Source organism: Chiloscyllium punctatum, chromosome 3, assembly GCF_047496795.1.
Source record: "Chiloscyllium punctatum isolate Juve2018m chromosome 3, sChiPun1.3, whole genome shotgun sequence".
Lineage (NCBI taxonomy): Eukaryota > Metazoa > Chordata > Chondrichthyes > Orectolobiformes > Hemiscylliidae > Chiloscyllium > Chiloscyllium punctatum.
Genome location: NC_092741.1, coordinates 84,587,849 through 84,604,248, shown reverse-complemented (window position 1 = coordinate 84,604,248; position 16,400 = coordinate 84,587,849). Strand labels below are relative to the sequence as shown.

Below are 16,400 nucleotides of genomic sequence, written 5' to 3'. Positions count from 1 at the left end.
GTTTGCTGATGACATCACCATTGTAGACCATTGTCAAGACAGAAAACAGGAAAGAGAAAGTGTGCTTGGTGATATGACATGAAAATAACAATCTCTCCCTCAATGTCAGCAAAACTAAACAGCTAATCATCAACTTCAGGAAGCAAGGAGGAGGGCATGTCCCTAAATACATCAATAGCACTGTGTGGAGATGGTCGAGAGCATCAAGTTCCGAGGATGACGATCACCATCAATCTGTCCTGAACACAGCATGATGCAATACTTAAGAAGACACAACAATGCGTCTTTTCCCTCAGGAGGCTAGAGAAATTCAGTATGTCCATAAGCAGTCTCACCTACTTTTATAAACGCACATAGAAAGCATTCTATCTGAATACATCATGGCTTGGTATGGCAACTGCTCTGCTCAGAACTGTAAGAAATTACAGAGAGTTGTGAACACAGCCCAGGCCATCATGCAAGCCAACCTTCCATCCATTGACTCCATGTACACTTCTCGTTGCCTCGGAAAGGCAGCGAACATCATCAAAGACCCCTCCCACCCTGGTTATAATCGTTGTCAACCTCTTCCATCAGGCAGAATATACAACAGCTTAAACATGGACTGACAGGTTCAAGAATGGCTTCTTCCCCACTGTTATGAGACTTCTGAATGGACCTTTCAAATTTCAAATGTAATGTTGATCTCACTTTTGTGCACCATTTTGCAAATGTAACTTTCTAATCCTCGTTCTGTTTTGTCACTCTATGATGTTTGTATGGTATGAAGTACTTGTACTGCACACAAAACAATCTTTTTCACTGTACCTAGGTACATGTGACAATAATAAATTGAATCAAAACATGCAAACAGTCTTGATTGTCATAAAACCTCATCTGGTTCACTAATGCCCTTTAGGGCGGGAAATCTACTGTCCTTACCCTGTCTGGCCTCCATTGGTCTCCAGGCTAGCTGCATTTGTTGACTCTTAACTGGACTCTAGGCAAGTAGGGATGGACAATAAATGTTGGCTCCCCTAACAAGGTCCACATCCAATGAATGAATTCAACGAAGTCTCTTTAAACTCTCAATTGAATTGTTCACATCACTGAGATAATGGCATTTGGAATTCAATCAGTCATTCGTAATGGTCTCAGAGGTCAAAACAAGCAGTTAAACATGTTAAAAAAATTTGAAACTGCAAAAAATAGACAAGTATGTTTATTTTGTAAGCTATATTAGATACCTTGTCAATAAATTCCACCATCTATTTCCCTACATTCTATACCTTCCATATCCTTTTCCACAGTAAACACTGATGCAAAATATTCATTTAGTATCTCCCCCATCTCCAGCGGCTCCACACGAAGGCTGCCACGCTGATCTTTGAGGGGCCCTATTCTCTCCTCAGTTACCCTTTTGTCCTTAATGTATTTATAAAATCATTTTGGATTCTCCTTAACTCTCTTTGCCAAAGCTATTTCATGTACCTTTATGCCCTCCTGATTTCCTTCTTAAGTATACGCCTACTACCTTTATACTCTTCTAAGGATTCATTTGATCTATCTTGACTATACCTGACATATGCTTCCTTCTTTTCCTTAACCAAACCCTCAATTTCTGTAGTCATCCAGCATTCCATACACCTACCAGCCTTTCTTTTCACCCTGACAGGGATATACTATCTCTGGACTCCAATTATCTCATTTCTGAAGGCTTCCCATTTTCCAGCCGTCCCTTTACCAGTGAACATCTGCCCCCCCAATCAGCTTTTGAAAGTTCTTGCCTAATACTGTCAAAATTAGCCTTCCGCCAATTTAGAACTTAAACGTTTTAAATTCAGTCTAGCCTTTTCTGTCACTATTTTAAAACTAATAAAGATGAGTGGTAAAGATAAGCCTGGGAACTATAGAACAGTGAGCCTGACATCAGTACTGGGCAAGTTGTTGGAGGGAATCCTGAGGAACAGGATGTACATGTATTTGGAAAGGCAAGGACTGATTAGGGAGAGTCAACATGGCTTTGTGCGTGGGAAATCATGTCTCACAAACTTGATTGAGCTTTTTGAAGAAGTAACAAAGAGGATTGATGAGGGCAGAGTGGTAGACATGATCTATATGGACTTCAAGTTTCGACAAGGTTCCCCATGGGAGACTGATTAGCAAGGCTAGATCTCCTGGAATACAGAGAGAACTAGCCATTTGGATACAGAACTAGCTCAAAGGTAGAAGACAGAGGGTTGTGGTGCAGGGTTGCTTTCAGACTGGAGGCCTGTGACCACAAGGATTGGTGCTAGGTCCACTGTTTTTTTGTCATTTTTATAAATGATTTGGATGTGAGCATAAGAGGTATAGTTAGTAAGTTTGCAGATGACACCAAAATTGGAGGTGTATTGGACAGCAAAGAAGGTTACCTCAGATTACAACAGGATCTTGATCAGATGGGCCAATGGGCTGAGAAGTGGCAGATGGAGTTTAACTTAGATAAATGCAAGGCACTGCATTTTGGGAAAGCAAATCTTAGCAGGACTTATACAATTAATGGTAAGGTCCTAGGGAGTGTTGCTAAACAAAGAGACCTTGAAGTGCAGGTTCATAGCTCTGTGAAAGTGGATTCACAGATGGGTAAGATAGTGAAGAAGGCGTTGGGTATGCTTGCCTTTATCGGTCAGTGCATTGAATATAGGAGTTGGGAGGTCATGTTGCGACTGTATAGGATGTTGATTAGGCCACTTCTGGAATATTGCATGCAATTCTGGTCTCCTTCGTATCGGAGGAATGTTGTGAAACTTGAAAGGGTTCAGAAACAATTTCCAAGAATGTTGCAATGATTGGAGGATTTAAATTATAGAGAGAGGCTCAAAAGCCTGGGGCTGTTTTCCCTGGAGCGTCAGAGGCTGAGGAATGACCTTAGAGAGGTTTATAAAATATTGAGGGTGTGGATAAGATAAATAGACCAGGTCTTTTCCCTGGAGTGAGGGAGTCCAGAACTAGAGGCCATAGGTTTAGCGTGAGAAGGGAAAGATATAAAAGAGACCTAAGGGGCAACCTTTTCACACAGAGGGTGGTGCGTGTATGGAATGAGCTGCCAGAGGGAGTGGTGGAGGCTGACACAGCTGTAACATTTAAAAGGCATTTGGATAAGTATATGAATATGATTGGGCCAAGTGCTGGCAAATGGGACTAGATCATGTTGGGCTATCTGGTCGGCAAATTGGACCGAAGGGTGTGTTTCTGTGCTGTACATCTTTATGATTCTATAAGTCGCTGCTTCATGTGGAACGTGTGTTCGAGTCCTGGCACAATGAGGAGGAAGGAGTTAGAAGGACATGTGTTCTGCCTCTGTAATAGCATGTGAAGTTGCCATGGGAGGATGAAGAAGTATTGATCATAATAGAGGAGTTGACGATTGAGGGAACTGTCCCTGTGGAATGATGACAAGCAAGATGGGGGTGAAGAAAGATGTGTTAAATTATAGCATCTGCTGAATGTGCTGGAGTGTCATCAGACGATCCATTGAATGTAGGCTGGTGGGTGGAAAATAAGAACAAGGGAAACCTATCATTATCCTGTAAGGAAGTTTAACATCTGGTACAGTTCTTCCTCAGAACTGCACAATGGAAGATGGTTGTGGGAGGTTAATCATCTCAGCACTAAACATCTCTGCAGGAGTTCCTCCGGACATTAACCTCAGCCTAATTACCTTTCACTACTTCATCAATATACATCTCTCCATCATAAGGTTAAAGATGGGGATTTTCACTGATGATTGAATAATGTTCAGCAAAATTTATTATCACCACCTCCTCTCAGATGCAAGCCCATGCAGACACTCCCAAGTTCCTGACTGGCATGCTGTCACATTTACTTCTGATTTTGGAGTTCCATGTTCCGAAAAAGATGAAAGGGAATATTGCTCAACATTCAGCAGATGGTGAAGCAATCACGTCAAGATGCAGCCAGCTGGACAACAATCAGGTTTGAGTTGATAAGAGGCTGCACCACAGAAGAACCGGGCAATCACCATCACCACAAGAGAAAATATCACCTTCATTGTTAGATATGCAATGGTGTTACATCATAGAATCCCCCATTATCAGCATTCTGAGATGACTATTGACCAGGAACTGAACTGTTCTAACCAGATAAATACCGTGGCTACAAGAGCAGGTTATAGAATATGAATTCTATGGCAATTAACTCATCCCTTAACTCCCAAAAGCTGGTCAACTATCTACAAGGCACAAGTCGGGAGGTTAAGAGAATGTGTTTCATATTCCTGGATTGATGCAGCTGTGATAACATTCAGCAAATTCAACATCTTTTAAAACACAGCAATCCTCTCAATCAGCAACCAATCCAATGCCTTCAATATTCACTCTTTCCTTTTATTTCTTTCTGCCTGTCAGGAAGAAAACCTTAGTGACAAAACTGACTGGAAAGGTACATCAGTAAGCCAAGAACTTTAAGAATATATTCAACATTTGCCATTGCTGACAATTCAATGGTGACCTCAGGTTAAAACCATTAACTTCGTTGCACCCTGAAGACTCTAAACATTATGTTCTTTTATCTTCCCTTTTGTACTAGACACCACCTCCCTTTAACTATACGTGTCAGTAACAACGACTGCACAAATATTGTATGTTTAAACATACATCTTTATTATTTCCTCAGTGTTAGCAGGTAAGAAAATCGCAGGTAAGAAAAAAAATAGTTAACTACTTCTTAACTGGAGAAAGGTAGATAGACAGTGCTGAAAAGCATGTAAAACCCTTGTTGTCACCAACTGGAAAGGTTGATAAGAGGGGAATCGTTTTACTCCTTCTCAGTTGGTCAGAACAACCCTTGCCCAGGGACGCAACTCTGCATCCTAGATTCAATTTTGCAACAACAGAATCAATATCCATTCCTTCAATTATTGAATCACCTATCGCTACTGCTTTTCCAGTCTTCCTTGTACACTCTTGTAAGCTGAGCCACTTGAACTTGGCTCTAGCTGCAGACTCCAGATGAACCATCACTCTCTAAGCAGTATTCAGATCTGGTCATTTGGCTGAATGCACTCCCTGTATTCCTGGATGTTTGTTGGAGGGTTTGACTTCCTAATGGTCACTCATTTCCTCTCTCCTTTCCTAATCGTAAGCTGGAAGCTGGCCAATTCTATTAACATGCTGTCCAGGTAACTCTCAGCCTCCTGGCTGTTCTGCAGTGACACCAGCTGCTGCTCAAGTTCTGAAGCCCAGAGCTTACACTGCTGCAGCTGACAAGATTTCCTGCACAAATGGTTGTCCAGGATATGGGAAAATCCTGGAATTCCCACATAGCACAGGATGTGCATACAATCTTGAGGTTGAAGCACCTCTGAGATTTCCTAATTTTGTTCTTAACATTGCTGCTTTTAAGAAAACTTCCCAAAACTAATAAAACGGATTGCTATTAATATGTCTTGCTAATATTAATAAACACTAATGCTGATAAGTCCTACCAACCCATGACCTTACTAGTAACAATAAGAATTATTAAAAATAGAAGATGAAGGCTGTAATTCACGCACTCGTCAACATTTTAATTAGTCTATTGTTAGACTCAATCCCTAAGAAGACAAAAGCAAACATCGCCAGCCAAACATCTGACAGTTTCCCTGTTACGTTGCAGTAAAATTTCAGTTTCCGCAGCTCTTTCCCTGCCTTTCCTGTAGGGTTCCCCTTGTCTTCACCTTCCACCCACCAGCCAACATTTAAATGATTATTCCATGACACTCCAGTACATCCATTGGGATGCTACAATTAAACACGTCTTCCTCACCCCTCGTCAGTGTTCCACAGGGATTATTCCCTCCGTTGCACCCTGGTCTACTCTTCCGTTATGCTTAACACCTCTTCACCCTCCCATAGCACCTTCACATGTTATCGCAGAAGCTGTAACACGTGTCTTTCTACTTCCTCCCTCCTCACTGCCTCAGGACCCAAACACACCTTCCATGTGCAGCAGTGACTTGTACTCTGTCAATGTAGTTTCCTGTACTCACTGCTCATAGTGTGATCTCCTCTGCACTGGAATGACGATGGGGTGATTGTTTTGTGGAACACCTCTACTCTCTCCATAAGAATGACCCTGATCATTCATTTGCTTGCTATTTTAATACACCATTTTGTGTTCATCTGAGCATTTCTAAACTAGGTCTGCTACAATGTTGCAGAGAAGCCTAAACTTTCACTTAGGCTTTTTACAGCAGTCCTTGTATTCTTGGATGTTCAACATTGAATTCAACAGCTTTAGAGCATTAACCCACAGTCCTTTATTTTGATTATACATTTACACTCCCACTACCCTAGTGTCTTGTTATCTTAAGTTTTTTTCTAAGAAGAACTGTTCTACGTTCTGTAATTAATGCATATCATAACACTGACTCTTTACCTATAACCAGTTGTAACCATATCAAACATTGATTTTGAAACAAAACACATAGAAAATAGGAGTCAGAGAAGGCCATTCAGTCCTCTGAGCCTGCTCCACTATTCAATATGACCATGGTTGATTATCTGACTCAGTACCCTGTTCTTGCTATCTCCTCATACCCTTTGCTCTCTTTCACCCTAAGAAATATATCTAATGCCTTCTTGAAAAAAATTCAATGGTTTGGCTTCAACCAATTTCTGTGCCAGAGAATTCTACAGGCTCACTATTCTCTGGGTAAAGAAACATCTCCTGGTCTCAGTCCTAAATGGCCTACAATGCTTCCTTCAACTGTGATCTCTGGTTCTGGACTCACCAATCATCAGGAGCATCCTTCCTGCATTTACCCCATTTAGTCCTGTTACAATTTTATGTGTTTCTATGAGAATCCCCCCATATTCTTTCAAACTCCGGTGAATACAGTCATAACCCTTCCAGTATCTCTTCACGTGCGAGTTGTGGCATTGCTGAAATCAGTCTGGGTAAACCCTTTTTCCACTTCTTCCATAACCAGAACATGCTTCCTAGTTTAAAGAGTCCAAAACTGCACACAATACTCCAGGTGTGGTCTCACCAAAACCCTGTACAATTGCAGCAAGACATTCTTGCTCCTGTGCTCAAATCCTTTCTCTATAATGGCCAACATATCATTTGCTTTCTTCACTGACTGCTGCACCTGTTTGCTTGCTTAGAGAAACTGTGGACAATGACACAATTTAGAAAGTTAAAAATCACACAACACCAGGTTATAGTCCAATGCGTTTAATTGGAAACACTAGCTTTTGCAGCACTGCTCCTTCATCAGGTGCACAACCACCTAATGAAGGAGCGGCATTCCGAAAGCTAGTGCTTCCAATTAAACCTGTTAGACTATAACCTGGTGTTGTGTGATTTTTAACTTCGGACACCCCAGTCCAACACTGGCATCTCCAAATCATGACAATTTAGAAAATATTGCTTCCAGAGACTAGCTTTTGGTTTCTTTGTTGATCAAGATCTTTTTTTTAGCAATCTCTGACCAGAATTACAGGAGAATGTGCCTCTTTGCACATGCATTGTCAATGAAAATACGAACCGAAAGAAAAGTATGATTGGAACTTTCATTAGGTGACGGCAGGAGCTCACATGAAAGGTGTGTTATCAATAGTATGAAATGGCATAAGTTAATGTGTAAAAGATCAAAGTTTTGGGCTTCATATGTTAGGTTAATGAACTTATCATGAATGAGGTAAAGCCAAAACTTCAAAATTAGTAACTATCACACAAAAGCTATAGAGATGGCTTGATTTCTGTAACTTCTTGATATCATGCATTGTGAACTTTTCTTGCAAAATGTAATCATTGAGAGATTCTAAAGTAAGGCATAATATTTGTATGGTATCAACATATCGTTGAGTTGTCCAAACAAGTGCTGTCAACAGAAAACTGTTCCCTCACTGTTGCTGGGTCAAAATTCTGGAACTCTCTCCCTAACAGTATTGTGAATGTTTTTGTACCAGATACAAAGCAGAGATTCAAGAATGCAACTCATAACTTTCTGACGGGTAATTCGGAATTGATAATAAATGCTGGCACAGGCAGTGAAGCCCTCATGCTCTGAATGAATTTTTAAAAAAAACCTATAAGCAGTTCATTGTTGAAATTGATCACAAGTGCACCACCTAGGAACAATGGCTTCTGGTAAAAGTACAGGAACAAGACTTCAACTTTAGCTACAGCCTCAGATTCCTGGAGTATTTTGCCAAACCCAAACAAGAATGCAAACCTTCTATTGGATATGTAAATTGACAGCATTGACATCGAGATGAAAGATGCCCTCAAAATTATCTATTGCATTTTGGTCAGCATAAATATGACCAGCCTCAAATGGAATCAGCAAATGACCCACAACTGAAGGTAATGTAGAAATTTGTTATTGAAGGATGGACTGACATGATAAATATGATTTCCTGATGAAGGGCTTATGCCCAAAACATCGCTTCTCCTGCTCCTCGGTTGCTGCCTGACCTGCTGTGCTTTTCCAGCACTACAGTCTTGTCTCTGATCTCCAGCATCTGCAGTCCTCACTTTCTCCACGATAAATAAGATGCAGACACTCTCAGATAGTTTTGGCCTTAGAGATGACTCAGTATCTTGAGAGGAATTTGTTTCAAAGGTAAACAAGTGCTTGTGACCAAAGCTCTCTGCTAAATGTATTGTCACAGCTACATAAGGATGTATGGGCATAGAATAGACAAAATGATTTGAATATCAAATGTTCTATTGACCAGGAATTACATTGACATTGAAATGTTAATGAAAACATGCAAGGCATCACAAAGCCACCAATTCCTCACAGTCACACAAGATTCTGGTATCATTCAATCCAAAATTGGCACAGATCTATTTGTCTTGAATCGAGATAACTTCATCCTAGTCATCAATTATTTCACCCAAATTATCCATATTTGAAAGAACACTTCAAGTGCAACCATAGTAGACACATTTAGTGCAATACTGATTCTGTTTGGCACATCTGAAGAAATCTGAAGAAAGGGGCAGATGTTTCAGAGATGGGTGTGCTACATGGGGTTCTCATCACATGATCCCAGATAAGATTGTCCAATCGAGCAGATGGTTTACATTGGTAAATCTCTCATCCTGAAGTGTAAAACAATAAAACAAGATTTCAGTGCTGCCATATTCTACCTTACAGCAGCACCTTGGGATATGGGGGTTACCCTTGTCAGCAGAAATCTTCAGAAGGCCACTGAGAGTGATGCTCCAAGTCAGTACCTATCCCATCATTCTTAGATGCAGGATGCACTTCTTGACAAACAAGCAAGGATGAATATGGTGAATGACCAGTATGCAAATGTGAAACTATGTCAACTACATGCAGGACAAAGGTCAGAGTTGCACACACTCATGGGAACATTATTACCTGCAGAGATGTCCAAAGTGCACTGTGAGCCAAGGTTTTGTGAGGTTGTGGCATGTAATGGTGTTACATGTAGCCCAGGTCAGGTATGTTTGAGAGATAGCCTTCCCTAAAGGACATTATAAACCGGGTAGCTTTGTGCAACAACTTCAATAATGGTTCACAGTTACCATTAAACTGCCTTTTTAATTCCAAATTTAAACTGAATGAACATTTTTTATCATTTTCCATGGTGGGGTTCAAACACATGTCACCAAACCATTTATTTAAGTATCTGGGTTACTAAGCCAGTGACATTATCAATAAGCCATTGAGACCTATACGTACTCCAAATGGTCACATGCTAATGCTCAGTTAAATCCTGAAGTGTGATGCAGTGTGAAATATGATAAGGGGCCCGAAACGTCGATTTCGAAGCTACTTGTATGCTGCCGGAACTGCTGTACTCTTCCAGCACCACTAATCCAGAATCTGGTTTCCAGCATCTGCAGTCATTGTTTTTACCTCGCAATCATGTCCTGCCAGACGGATAATATTTTTCTGGGGCTGATGTGGGAAGTCTTTACACCTATTAGCATGTTTTTTTAAATTGTGCCAATTAAAATGTCATAGTGAAAACTACTGTCACTGGCCCATCCTCCTTTCACAATAGGAAAAAGCCTCAGGCTTTCTGTCAATGACATGGATACACATAGATAAATGCCCTGACCCCAGGAATTGGAGCAATAAAATATGGTCAGCAATGTATCCCAAGAGGAATTGATGTTCACACCCTGCTGACAAATCCCTCTCTGAATATACCAGGAACCTTAGGCTGATTCACAGAATGCATCAATTTGAAGGAGCATCTATTTCAAAAAAAGACAAATTGTAACCCTTAAGCTTTTTGAAACATGCAATTATTCTTAACGTTTATGAAAATGTCTTTAACAATTCAAAAGGCTCATTGTAATAAAAAGAAATGACACTTCTTCATTTTGAATAGTGTTTGATTTGTCATTCAAAAATGTATGTAACAAAATGCTGAAAACTATCATAGAGGATTGAGGTAAATTCTTGGTTTCTTCAAGTTTTTCTCTGGAGAAGTATTTTATTTGTTTTGTGAATAAGGCAGCAAGGTTTGTACATAACAAAAATCTGGCACAAATGTCCAGCTATTCAGACCTGTCACTTTGCTTCCTGTTTACTAATTATGTCTTATTGTGATGTAGTGCACTTCTCACGTAGTCTGGTAGATTCATTGGTCCACAGCCTGCTGTGCCAGAACATTGTATACTCATATCCTATGTACTATTGTGAGATCTTTACAAAAGGATGTTCCCACAAGAAATACTTACTGCCTAATTTCAGGATGTTACCATTTTATATTGTGAATCATAGTGGTTCTTCAGGAATAGAGGACAGATTTATTTTTAATCCATATTAAGATGGGAGAGTAACTGGCAAGGCCAGTGTTTGTCATAGATTCCTGTGAATCTATGAATTTCTGACGTTAATCTGATGTAGGTGGACGCAGAATATTTATTTGTTGTAAGGTGCCAAATTCCCATCCCTATGTGGGTTTCATCTGGGTGCTCCGGTTTCCTCCCACAGTCTAAGGATGTGCAGGTTAGGGGAATTAGCCATGGTAAATATGGGGACAGGGTGGGAGCATGGGTGGGATGGTCTTTGGAGGGTCAACGTGGACTTGATGGACTGAACAGCCTCTTCTGACATTGTAGGAATTCTATAATGATCCTTGCAATTTAAATTTTAGCTTGATTTCTAACTTCATTTCATTTGATCCTTATATACTGAAGCTATCTTCAGAGACAGAAAAGCTAGCAGATTGCAACAGATGGATTGAATCCCATCAATAAAATTTGAGACCAAAGTTTTCACTGTTCTTTTGGTGCTAAAGAGCTCAGAAGTGACCAAATTGGAGTATTGAGCTGCTATTTCATTAGCACAATGTGCATGCTAAATATTGGCATTTTTAGTCAAAATTAATTCACCTGCTTAACGCCCAAAAATGTTTAGATAGAGTCATAGAGATGTACAGCTCAGAAACATACCCTTCGGTCCAACTTGTCCATGTCAATCAGATATTCCAACCTAATCTAGTCCCATTTGCCAGCACTAGGCCCATATCCCTCCAAACCCTTCCTATTCATATACCCATCCAGGTGCCTTTTAAATGTTGCAATTGTACTAGCCTCTACCACTTCCTCTGGCAGCTCATTGCATCCTCTGTGTGAAAATATTGCCCTATGGGTCTCTTTTATATCTTTCCCCTCTCACACTAAACCTATGTCCTCTAATTCAGGACTCCCCCATGCCAGGGAAAACACCTTGTCCATTTACCCTATCCCCATGCCCCACTTGATTTGTTAAAATTCTATGAGTTCACCCCTCAGCCTCCGACACTCCAGGCAAAACAGCCCCAGCCTATTCAACCTCTCCTTATAGCTCAAATCCTCCAACCATGGCAACATTCTTGTAAATCTTTTCTGAACCCTTTTAAGTTTCACAACATACTTCTGATGGAAGGAGACTAGAATTGCATGCAATATTCCAAAAGTGGCCTAACCAATGTCCTATACAGCTGCACATTAACCTCCTAATTCCTATGCTCAATGCTCTGAACAAAAAGGAAAGCATACCAAATGCCACCTTCACTATCCTATCTACCTGCAACTCTACTTTCAAGTAGCTATGAACCTGCACTCCAAGGTCTCTTTGTTCAGCAACACTCCCTAGGACCTTATCATTAAGTGTATAAGTCCTGCTGAGATTTGCTTTCCCCAAATGCAGCACCTGGCATTTATCTGAATTAAATTCCATGTGCAACTCCTCAGCCCAATTGTCCATCTGATCAAGATCCTATTGTAAACTGAGGTAACTTTCTTTGCTGTCCATTACACCTCAAATTTTGGTGTCATCTGCAAACTCACTAACTCATAACCTCCTATGTTCATATTCAAATCATTTATATAAATGACAAAAAGTAGTGGACACAGCATCAATCTGTGTGGCACTTCACTGGTCACAGGCCTCCATTTTGAAAAACAACCCTACACCAATATCCTCAGTCTCCTACCTTCGAGCCAGTTCCTTTTCCAAATGGCTAGTTCTCCCTGTATTCCATGAGATCTACCTTGCTAACCAGTCTCCCATGGAAATCCTTGTCAAAAATCTTACTGAAGTCCATATAGATCACGTCCACTGCTTTGCCCTCATCAATCCCCCCGCTACCCTTCCAAAAAACTCAATCAAGTTTGTGAGACATTATTTCCCAAGCGCAAAGCAATGTTGACTATCCCTAATCAGTCCTTACCTTTCCAAATACATGTAAATCCTGTTCCTCATGATTCCCGCCAACAACTTGCCCACAACTGATGTCAGGCTCACTGGTCTATAGTTCCCTGGCTTGTCCTTACCACCTTTCTTAAGCAGTGGCACCACATTAGCCATCCTACAGTCTTCTGGCACCTTACCTTTGACTATTGATGATACAAATACAAAAAAGGGGCCCAGCAACCACCTCCCTAGCTTCCCACAGAGGTCTATGGTGCACATCATCAAGTCCTAGGAGTTTATCAACTTTTATGCGTTTCAAGACATTCAGCACTTCTTCCTCTGTAATATGGACAATTTTAAAGATATCACCATCTATTTCCCTACATTCTATATCTTCCATGTCATTCTCCACAGTTAACACTGATGCAAAATACTCATTTAGTATCTCCCCTGTCTAATACAACTCCACACAATGGCTGCCTTGCTGATCTTTGAGGGGTAAAAACAATGACTGCAGATGCTGGAAACCAGATTCTGGATTAGTGGTGCTGGAAGAGCACAGCAGTTCAGGCAGCATCCAAGGAGCTTCGAAATCAGATGCCCTATTCGCTCTCTAGTTACTGTTTTGTCCTTAATGTATTTGTAATACCCTTTGAATTCTCCTGAACCCTATTTGCCAAAGCTATCTCATGTCCCCTTTTTGCCCTCATGATTTCTCTCTTAAATATACTCCCACTGCCTTTATACTCTTCAAAGGATCTACTTGATCTCTCTTGTTTATACCTGACATATGCTTCCTTCTTTTACTGATCGAAAATCGCAATTTCTCTAGTCATCCAGGATTCTCTACACCTACCAGCCTTTCCTTTCATCGTAACAGGAATATACTGTCTCTGGACTCTCATTATCTCATTTCTGAAGGCTTCCCATTTTCCAGCCGTCCCTTTACCTGCGAACATTCGCACCCAATTGGCTTTTGGAAGTTCTTACCTAATACCATCAAAATTAGCTCGCCTCCAATTTAGAACTCCAACTGTTATATCTGGTCTATCCTCTTCCATCACTATTTTAAAACTAATTGAATTATGGTCGCTGACCCTAAAGTGCTCACCCAATGACACCTCAGTCACCTGCCCTACCTTATTTCCCAAGAGTAGGCACATCCACATACTGACTCAGAAAATTTTCTTATACATTCTTAACAAATTCCTCTCCACCTAAACCCTTAACACTATGGCAGTCCCAGTCTACGTTTGGAAAGTTAAAATCCCCTACCGTAATTACCCCATAATTTTAACAGATAACTGAAATCTGCTTACAAATTCCCGCTGACTATTAGGGGGTCTATAATACAATCCCAATAAGGTGTTCATGCCTTTTTTTATTTCTCAGTTGCAACCAAATAACTTGCCTGGATGTATTTCCAGGAATATCCTCCCTATGTACAGCTATAACAGTATCCCTTATCAAAAACACCACTCCCCTTCCTCTCTTGCCTCCCTTTCTATCCTTCCTATAGCATTTGTATCCTGGAACATTAAGCTGTCCATCTCTGAGCTACATTTCTATAATTGCTATGATATCCCAGTCCCATGTTCCTAAACATGCCCTGAGTTCAGCTGCCTTCCCTGATCGGCCTCTTGCATTGAAATAAATGCAGTTTAATTTATCAGTCCTACCTTGTTCTCTGCTTTGTCCCTGCCTGCCCTGACTGTTTGAGTTGCTTCTTTTCTCAACAGTTACAGTCTCAGATTGATCTCTTTCCCCAGTGTCTCCCTGGGTCCTATGCCCCCCCTCCCTCCCACCCCCCCCCCACCACGCCCACCCCCACCCCCACACCCCACAAACGCCACCAAATTAAATCCTCCTGAGCAGCTCTAGCAAATCTCCCTGCCAGTATATTAGTCCCCTTCCAACTTAAGTGCAATCCATCCTTCTCGTATAGGTCACTTCTATCCCAGAAGAGATTCAATGATCCAGAAAATGTGAATCCTTCTCCATACACCAGCTCTTCAGCCACACATTAATCTGCTATATCCTCCTATTCCGACCCTCACTAGGTCGTAGCATCAGAAGTAATCGAGATACTACTACCCTCGACGACATCCTTTTTAAATTCCTGCCTAACTTTCTATACTTTCCCTTCAGAATCTCATCCTTTTTTCCCTTCCTATGTCGTTGGTACCAATGTGTACAATGAACTCCTGCTGGACCCTCTCCCCTTTAAAAACATTCTGCAATATCTCTGAGACATCCTTGATCCTGGCACCAGGGAGGCAACACACCATTCTGATTTTTCACTGCTGGCTGTAGAAATGTTTGCCTGTTCCCCTGACTAGAGAATCCCCATACACAACCAATTGCTTGGAACCCAATGTACCCCTCATTACATTAGAGCCAGACTTAATACCAGAAACTTGGCTGTTCGTGCTACATCCCCCTGAAAGTCCATCACTCCCTGCATTTTCCAAAACAGCATACTTGTTTGAAATGAGGATAGCCACAGAAGACTGCTGCACTACCTGCCTACCTCTCCTACCTTTCTTGGAGTTAACTCACCGATGTGACTGTATCTGTGGCTTTTCTCCCTTCCTGTAACTGCCATCCATCACACCCCCTTGCTCTTGTAAATTCCTCATTGCCTTTAACTGTTGCTCCATTCATTCGATCTGACAGAATTCACAACCAATGCCATTTGCTGCAAATATAATCCTCAGTAACCTTAAACTCTCCTGAAACTCCTATGTCCGACAAGAAGAACATGTCACTCTGCTAAAGGCCATTTTGCTCCTTCTAATCTACAGACCCAGAAAATAGCACCGTCTTTTGTTCTACAAAACACTGCTCCAGGCTAACTTAATACTTATGGCGTATATTTTTAAAATTTAATGAAGAGACAGATCCCAGTAAAAATGTATCATCAAGAAAGAACCCAGTCTACTCTTTATTGTAGACTTACAGCAAGTCTATGCTTAAAACTACTTACTTATCTGCTTCTGTGTTGTGACCTCTCCCAAAGAGGTTTCTCCAAGATCAGTTGTGAATTGCACTGTTTAAGTTTTCCTCAATACACTCCAATGTCCAGCGGTACATGAATTCAAACAGCAAAGGCAGTAACTGCATAGATTCACTGCAGTGTCAGTTCGCAGTGTGGGTTTCTTTCTCTCTCTCCCTTACAGACCATGTGCTTGCTGCCTTTGTCTGTCTTTTACCCTTCTAAAAGTGCTGTTGGTTTGACTTTATTTTCCGAAGTTACAAAGCAATTACAACAGCATATAAAACAGTAATTGCTGCTCCTGGAATTCAAGGAAATCGCCTCCAACACCTAAAATACCTCAAAAAAGGAGCAGCCTGTTACAGCCAGAAATTTTTTTCTGTCAATGTCTTTTTATTCTGGGCAGTTAGTTTCCAGTTGAAGCTTCAACTGATATTTGTAAGGCTTTATCAGCAGACATTTAATGATTAGATTGACTGATTTGACAAATTCAACTTAACTCAACTTGAACATTTAACTCATTTAAACAAAAAAATGAGACCTCACTGGATGGTGGAGAGGAATGGACAGGACATAGGCATTTAACTAAGGACTAAAATACAACAACTTGACTAAAGATTGCTATTTTAATAAAATTTAAAGAAAGCCTTTTGTCGAGGCTGCTTGAGCAATAAAAATGGCTGGCAAGGTCTAGTGAAACATAATAAATGTGAGGGAATGAAAATTAGCCCGTGGTCAATTATCAGAGGAGCACACAGTCCAATTCCT

The 16,400-nt window shown here is 40.8% G+C and overlaps 1 long non-coding RNA gene across 1 annotated transcript in view; it reads right to left on the bottom strand.

Annotated features, from left to right (window-relative positions):
* Positions 1–15,821, bottom strand: part of LOC140454970 (uncharacterized) — a 138,741-nt gene extending 122,920 nt beyond the window's left edge. The window contains exon 1 of the long non-coding RNA XR_011952751.1: positions 15,624–15,821. This is a non-coding gene — a long non-coding RNA (uncharacterized lncRNA). The remainder of the gene's footprint in view (positions 1–15,623) is intronic.
* Between the last annotated feature and the right edge of the window lie 579 nt (positions 15,822–16,400).